Raw genomic sequence first — 9,033 nt, 5'->3', positions numbered from 1 at the left:
CCCCCAAACAAAATATTATTTTGAACCCATCTACTTAGTGCATGTGAAGTGCCAGCTGACAGATTCCCCAACTCTTGGGTTGCAAAGGCCCTGGAATGTTAGCTGAGTGACTGGGAGCCTTCAAATATCACATTTCAACTCTCAGGGGAATTAACGCTCATTTCTGGATGAGATGGATCACCATTTGCCTTGGAGGCTGCTGCATCAAACTTGTGAGTACAGTAGCAGGGCCCTGCTGGCTTGAGCCAAGACCTCATCTAGCTCTGCTTGCCTGGAACATTCATCACCCGAATACTATCCACTGAGAAGCCCAGAAAGAGGGCATGAAGTCCAAAGCCCCGGCTGTTCCTTTTTGCTGTCTTCAGCATCTGTCACTCAGAGTCAGGCTGCCTTTCAACACGGAGGGTCATTCATTGGGAAGAAGATGTAGCTCAGTGGTAGAGCACCTGCTTTGCATGCAGAAGGTCCTAGGTTCAATCCCCAGTGGCATGTCCAGGTAGGTCTGGGAATGTTCCCTGCCTGAAACTCCTGAGAGCTGCCAGAGACTCAATACTGATATCAGACTAAATGGACCAGTGGGTTAATTTAGTATGAGGCATGCTCCTAGGTCCTATCCAATCTCTGTCCATAAATATCTGTCCAATCCTTCCAAAGCCAACTAAGCTCCAGTTATTGGTAAATAACAGTTGGAACCCATACACAATGTCCCCATGTGAGACCAAACAGACTCAGAAGCCCAGGGTTTTATAAATTTCACAAATGTATGTGCAGTAACTTGGGGGTGTGCCCATCTTTCAAACCTTGGGTTTGCTTCCACAGCTACTGTTATCTTCCAGGACCCTTTAAAGCCGGGGTGGCTGACCTTTTGGAGGTCAAAGGACCTCATTGCAAATTCTCTCTCTCTCTCTCTCTCTCTCTCTCTCTCTCTCTCTCTGTGTGTGTGTGTGTGTGTGTGTTTTCATGTCACAGTGGGAGGGAGTGAAGTGCCACAGAGGGGTCAAAGTCAAGTGATGTTATCATTACTCAGCAGTCGCCTACGCTTGTTTTGCAAATTAGTTTTCTAATATTCCCAAATAATTGTGACACTATTTGTAAGAGCCTGAATTAATTGACATGAAATAATTAGGCTAGCTTGACCAATACTTTCAAAAGTACCTATAATTATTTGAAAGCTTCCTCTGCTCTTCCATCTTTTTCATTCATTTGAGATAAAAACATTCCCTCCAACCTTCTTTTCCCCATTCCGCCTCCAAACAACTGAGGATGGTCACTCTCTCTTTAAATATATATTAGGTATATATTGGGGGGGGGGGGGGGTAATTGGTGTGCACTCAGATTCCAGAATAATTAATTTATTGACCAATGTCTTTCTTAAATAAGTACTTGGCATGTATATGGGATCTTAGCCCTGTCCAGAAGTACAGCTCCTTGCAATGCTGGCAGGAGGATGATCTGCACCTCTTAGACCCAAGTTTTGACCTGGGCTATGAAGAGTGTTTTTGGAAATTGTTGAGTGTACCATGTGCAACTCTAGTCTGCTCTGATTTTATGAAGCGGTCTCCAAACTGCTGACAGGAAAAATTGCAAATGCTCAAGAATGCAGAAGTAACAGTGGTGATGCTGCTTGCCATTCATGTCTCCTAACAAGCCACGGCTGATCCTTGCACCCCCAAACCATATGGCCAATGGTGGCTAGAAGGTATTGGGATAGGACCTGGGAGAGGGTTCAAATCCCCACTCAGCCATGAACCTCATGGGGCTTGTCCTTGGGAGCCAAGTCACTGCTCTCAACCTGACCTACCGCAGAGGGTTGTTGCAGGGATTAAATGAGGATGGGGACAGAACCATGCACACTGCCTTAAGCTCCTTGGAGAAAAAGGTGGGATATAAATTGAGTGGTACCTATTTATCTACTTGCACTTTGACGTGCTTTTGAACTGCTAGGTTGGCAGGAGCAGGGACCGAGCAACAGGAGCTCACCCTGTCACGGGGATTTGAACTGCCGACCTTCCAATCAGCAAGCCCTAGGCTCAGTGGTTTTATTTCAATTATTTCATCTCTGAGCCAAAAAAGAGGAAAGAATCATAGTGCAATCTGACTACCCTATTCAGTGAAAGATTCTCTGTTACCAATAATGCTAGAATTGGCACAAATAAGAAAACATATGGAAATTCAGCTGAGCCTTGACTTAAATCTGCCTCCATTAAACTAAAATAGGCAAGTTATTGTGGGTTCTGCAACCAGGAGGTCTGGAAACATGAGTCTTGTTTTAGGGCTGCATTCTGTTTTGTTTTACTCTCCCCAGCCATAGGTACATATTGGAAGAGATTGCTTGTATAACCACCAGATCTGTATTAAAAGGTTGCCTAAACAACCACCAGATATAAATAGATACATCATATACAGTCATAACTTTGCTATGGGCCAAACCAGATGAGATGTAGCATAGAATTCATTGCATCTTTTCCGGACTTTATTTTCCTTTGTGTGGCTTTTATTCTTCTGCTGCTTCTGTTTTAGAACAGCCTTGGAGGCTACCAATGAGATCAGAAGACTACTAAGAATACTCTCTGATTGCTTTCTTAATTCTTTCTCTTCCTGTTCATTGTTGATTTGAAAATGAGGTCCCTCTGACATGTTTTTCCACCATGAAGAAAAACGGTGATACGGACTTTCTGTATCTTTCACTGTGAAACTAAAGTGGTTTGTGGGAGGGTGATTTTGAGTTTCCTTTTCAAATTAAAACATGTACACAAACACAGTTCAACACAGCACAGAGGAAAAAAGACATAGAAGTTGGACAGGTCTAGTTTTGCCCTAAACCGTAAATGTAGGATCCTTTGTAGGATTTGCTGAAGCAGAAATATGGGCAGCATAAGGGCCAGGGTATGGTTCAGTTGTCACCAGCTCTACAGCAGCCTTCTGCAACCAGGTGCCCTTCAGATGTCTGGAACTCCGGTTGCAGCCAGCATGACTAGTGATCAGGGAAGATGGGAAATGGAGACATCTGGAGACTAGGTCAGGAGGTTGTTCCACAGACTCATAAGAATATAAGAGCCGGCTGGATCTAGTCAGTGACCCATCTAGTCCAGCATCCTGTTCTCACGTGACCAACCAGATGCCCATTATGGGAAACCATCAAGCAAGATTCGAACACAAGATCACTCTTACCTCCTTTGGTTTCCAGCAACTGATATTCAGAGGCATAGCTGCCTCCAACTGTGGAGACAGATCATAGCCATCATGGCTAGTTGCCTTTGATGGCCTTCTGCTCAGTGAATGCATCTGATCCACTTCTAAAGCCATCTAGGCTGGTGGTTGTTACTGCCTCCTGAGGGAGCGAGTAAGTTAAGGGAAGAAGTTATCAATCCGGAATCTTCCAGCCTCATTCAACTCTTGCCCTGTGCTCTCTTCCTGGACAGGTTTGTGGATTGGACCCAGAACTACTAGAACCCAGTGGGGGTGGCCACAACAAAGCTTGTTTGTTCGTTCTTTTCAGAAGCATTCCTTTCAGGCTGGAGGATGGAAGTACTGCAAGAAGTGGCTCAGAAGTGTGTGTGTAAAGGGAGGAAAACTTTTACGGAGAAAGGTAAGGGGCAATGGCCCATGTACTGGGATTAGTTGTGCGAATTCCCTCTTCACTTCCAGGCTGAGTTGCGAAGCTTTCTCTGCAGATAAAAGAAAGTACTTCTTAGAATAATAGAATTGTAGCATTGGAAGGGATCCCAAGGGCCATCTAGTCCAACCCCCTGCAATACAGGAATCTCAACTAAAACATACATGGCATGTGGACATCCAACCACAGTACTCCAGGTGTGGTCTGAACAAGGCAAAATAGAGTGCTCCTATTACCACACTATTCATTCAGCACATAGTTAAAACCATGGAACTCGCTCCCACAGGAGGAAGGGGTGGCCATCGACTTTAAAATATTATTGGACAAATTCATGGAGGGGAGGGCTATTGATGACTACTAGTCACAGCTGGAGACAGCAATGCTTCTGAATACCACTTACTAGAAACCGCAGGAGTTTGGAGTGCTCTTGAGCTCAAATCCTACTTGTTGGTTTCCTGAATAGGTAACTGGTTGGCCACGGAGTGAAGAGGAGCTGGATTAGATGGGCCAATGGCCACATCCAGCAGCCTCTTCTTATATCCTCTGGATGAACTTGGTCAGTTCCCCTTCACTCAGTAATCTTTCACTCTGTTGTGGTAAACAAGGCTATAGACATGAAAGGTCAGGCTGACCTCCTGAGTTCTGCTTTTTAAATTATCCACAGCCTTGGCTTGAAGTCAGCTTAAGTCTTACATGTATTTCTTATATGTCAAAATGACAGCGAGATTGTCACTTCTCGGAAACAGCACCCACTTTCTTTCTCTTTTTCTCATTCCTTAAATGTCACCAGTGACCCCCCAAATATCTTATGAAACCTTGTATTCCCAAACATGCACTGCAGTTAATAACAGCATATATCTGTTAAAAAAAATGTTCTTCTAAAGTTGTCCACAAGTTAGTACAGTGGTACCTGAGGTTAAGAACCTTCGTTCCGGAGGTCCGTTCTTAACCTGAAACTGTTCTTAACCTGAGGTACCACTTTAGCTAATGGGGCCTTCCGCTGCCGCCATGCCGCTGGTGCACGATTTCTGTTCTCATCCTGAGGTAAAGTTCTTAACCCGAGGTACTATTTCTGGGTTAGTGGAGTCTATTACCTGAAGCGTCTGTAACCCGAGGTGCCACTGTATAAACCTTTGGGATTGGATTTGGGATTGGTTTTCTGGAGCATTTGTGAATATAATGAAACACTATCGTCAGGAGCAACATGCCCCCTTTTGCTGCTTGAGGTAGAACAGGAAGTGCCACCATGACAGGAAGTGTTGCGCTGTCATGGTGTCCGTGACAGTTTCTTAGACTTCCAGATGTGCACCGAGCCCCAAAAGACTGGAAACCATGATTGAATGTATTAGATGTGTGTGTGAAGGATCCTACCAGCCTAATAGGCTGATTAACTACCTCCTGGGGTCTGATTGGTCTGCTCCTGCAGGCCAATCAGGTTGTTGCATTCTAGGATCCTACCTGCCTATTATTCTAGGATCCAAGCCCAGTGCATAACAGTGTGTGACAGAGAGCAGGGTATCATCCAAACTTACCTTTTGCCCCACACTTTCTAAACACAGTCCTGTGCTTTCCTAGTCTATGTCTAAGTGATTTTTTTACCCTGCTGTTTTCCCCAGGAAAACCTGCTCTTTAATGCTGAATCTGGGTTTTCTGTGGGTTGCCATCCACTCCGATTCAGTGGTAAAGAGTGGGTTTTCAGAGGTGAAAGCACCAGGGCAAATTAGAAGCACTCTGACAAAGAGCTTTAAACCTCATATCTGTGCCTAGAAACACGGCACAAAAGGAAGTCCAGATGAGCCCAGAGAAAGAGAGAAATAAAAACTTGTGGAATAAAAAGCAATAAAATACAAAATGGTGGAAATTTCCAGATAGTGGAAATTAAATTAAAGCTTAAATATATGTAAAATATGTTGGATGGATTTATTTTACGTTTTTTACAATGCATCCTCCCTATCACTGATGTGTGTGAACAGAACATTTAGCAGAGTTTAAAAACACCATCCCTTGTAGCATTAAAGTGAAAAGTTAGATTCACAAAATGTTTAGGGGTATGCGTACCCCTGTGTCCCCCCAGAAAAAAGCACTGCTTCTAGGTTATAAAATACATAGCTGAGTTCAAAAATGAAGTCTCCACTTGAGCAGATACCAGACAGATGTCCATCTGCCTCCGAAGCATGGTGGAAAAGAAGGCTTAGTTCTGAGGCAGAGGGAAGTAGAAAGGATTTAACCCTTTTGTCTTTTTCCTGCCAACAAACTCAAAGGAAATGATGTCACACAGTGCCTTCTCTAGTAATCAGGGACTCTGTGAGTCTTGACCCCTTCATATCCTTTAGAAAAATATGCAGATTATGGCCTCAAATTCCCACAAAATAGGCATAAAGACTGGTCATAACAGCACCAGTTCCTGTCAGAACAAACACTTAAACCTCTTTTACTCCTTCATGGAATATTCAAAGCAGTCCATGATCCTCTATGTTTTGTCAAATAAACCTGTCCCACCTGTGCCTTTTTCTAGAAAGAAAAGGTGGTGGTCCTCACCAGGTTAATGGCAATCTGGCTTCCATTGCTGCCGCCCTTTCTATAGGGGGTGTATTGTGGGACCCCACAAAATGTTTGCTGCCTAACAAGCCAGACAGCCAGTTGCCCATCTGGCCCCATCTCCTCACAGTGGCTGGGCTGCATCCAGACCCCCACCCCCACCCCTGTGTTCCAGGTTTCTTCTTTCCCCACCTTCCCCACCCACCAAAAGCGCCCGGTCCTGCACGCTGACACCACTGGTGGGAGCGGCTAAAAGGTGGGAAGTCAGTGCGCATGTGCAACAGTTAGGCAGCTGCGCCATGGGTGCCTCTTGTTAAGTTGTGGGTGAACATATCAGACGACACAGCGATTCTTCAAAAAGCTCTTGTTTATTTACAGGCCAGAACTGAACTGGGCTGAAGGGTTCAGCCAGCCTGCTTTTATATAGAGCTAAACTACAAAGCAACAGTAACAACTTTCTGTAACTATCCAATCACTGAACTTCACTTTCAATTCCTTATTTGCATATGCGGACCTGAGTGAAAACTATCTACAGTGTCCCCCTGCTGGCCCAGGGTGAAAACTTCAGTACATAACACCTCTGAAGCTTTGCCCTGTTGCTGGGCTGGGAAGGGCCAGGGGATAAAAGAATTCACTCTTGCCTTTCCAGCTAATCAGTCTTTTCTTAGGAATTGAGTGCAGGGGATGGGAGAGGCCACCCCTCTAGGAGCCACATGCCATCAATGTGTATGGCCCAAAGTAGGTGTGGCAACCCCACACTCTTGCACACATGTACACCCACCCACAGGCACTCAATCCAGGGTCTGCCAGGGTCTAGGATAAGCTAGAGAACATTGATTGGTAGGCTGGATTTACTCACCCCTGCTTTGCTCACTCACCCTCTTAAAAGGGGAGTTAGATAATTGTGCCTGCAATCCACAGTTTACTGTGTCGCATCCTCCTGATATTGACTTTTTGGGAACTATAATTTAATGGCAGCACTATTGAGGCTTTTCAGAAACTATAACTCACCTCCTTTTATTCCACCCCCCCCCCTTCTAATTCTGTACAGGAAATTACTGAGGAATGGACTCTTGAATAGTCTCTCTTAACTGCCACTTAACGTGTGTTTCTGTTACTGTGTGTGGAGATGGTATTAATTAACTAGTTTTTCTTCTTTGGATATACGAAATAGGCCTTTTATGTACTTACGGCACTAAACATTTACAGTAATTGAAATTGCCAGGAATCCTTGCTTGATGGAACTTATTTGAAATTAAATATTATAGGAGGGTCTTGTCTGGATAATGCTGCGATGCACTAAAGTGCTTTGTGGAATCTCTGTTCCTGACAATTGCGGAAAAGTAATGCCTCAATAGCACTGAAGAGGTTGAATTTAGAAGCATACTCTGATAATATAAGAGCAACCAGGGAAACAATTTCAGATTTAAGTAGTGGAGTCCGTGGGTAATGTGTGTGTGTGTGTGTGTGTGTGTGTGTGTGAGAGAGAGAGAGAGAGAGAGAGAGAGAGAGAGAGAGAGAGAGTTAAATGTCACTCAGATCCTGCATTTTTTTACATATTTGCAGTTGTTGTTTATGATTATTATTTTATAATAATCCCTTTTTAAAACTTATGCTCAATGTACTTGTAGTTTGAATTTTTCCCAGTAAAGTTGAAAATCCTAATAATAAAACCAAGGCATAAGAATGTGTATGCTGTCTTGGAGGTTGTGTGAAATGGAGCAGTTATCTCTTGGTGCAACAGGCAATATAAGAAGTATGACAAATGCTTTGGGGCTTTTGTAACAATACTGTAGTTTGGATTTTTTGGACTTGGCAACTGCGTGATAAAAATGTCCCTTCTTGTTCTTGACACTTCCAATAAACATTTGAAACATTTTTGTGCATTCCAAATAACTTCTCAGGAGTTAACTACCAATGATACATCATTTTGTAAAAATTATTTTTTAAATCATAACATAATGTGCATTTTAATTTATTTAACCCTTTAGTTCACGTATGGGTTGTTCCATCTGTTCCATCTGTATATTATAACTTTCCCACCCCCCATTTAAACATGCATTCTTTAACTTGTTCTTCTTGCATTTCAAATTTCCGCAAAAGTTTATACATTTTCTCAACAATATGTTCATCATCTGTATACAATTGTATTTCAAAATCTGTATTTTTTGTTCTATACCAAAAGTCTTTTTGTTCAACTTAAATCTTTCTGGTAGCTGTAAATGAGAAATCCATCGGAAACTTAGTGGTGCATCACACCAGGGCACCGGCCTCTCAGGGGCGCCCCAGCAAGTGGGGGGGCTGCACAGCTTTGCCAGCAGCCTCCCCTTTCCCTGCATGCCCGCCAGCTGCACCCCGCCAACCATAAGGCTGGCAGGCGTGCAGCTTCCCTCCCAAGCCTCTGCGGGGATCGCTCTCCTGCAACAGCATGGGGGAGAGTTGCGCCCCCCCCCCCCCATGGCTGGCAGTGCGCAGCTATGGCCACCCCAACACTATCGGTGGTAATTTGGTGGTGCTGGGCGGATATTTGCACCCCGGCACCGCATCTGCTAAAGACAGCCCTGCCTGCAGCTGCTCCAGGCCACAATCACCAGTGCCACCGAAAATGGTAAGCAGCCGTTCTTTCCCAAGCAAATCGCTTCTGTTGCATTTGTCCTAAACATCTGCAAGAGAGGGCAACATGAGTTTGATTTGTTCTGCCACCTGAAAATCCTGTTTGGGTAGGGGAAAAGCAGTTTGTGATCATGCAAGAGAAGCATTAATTAGAAACTGACATAGAGCAAGGCAGCAAGAAACTGTGTTCCGATGGGCTCCGTTACAAAAATGTGATTAATGGATGAAAACAGAAATTCATTAAAGGGACCCCAGAGGAAAGCCAC

Source organism: Podarcis muralis, chromosome Z (assembly GCF_964188315.1).
Source record: "Podarcis muralis chromosome Z, rPodMur119.hap1.1, whole genome shotgun sequence".
Lineage (NCBI taxonomy): Eukaryota > Metazoa > Chordata > Lepidosauria > Squamata > Lacertidae > Podarcis > Podarcis muralis.
The sequence above is the reverse complement of the archived record's forward strand: the minus strand, read 5'-3'. Positions refer to the sequence as shown.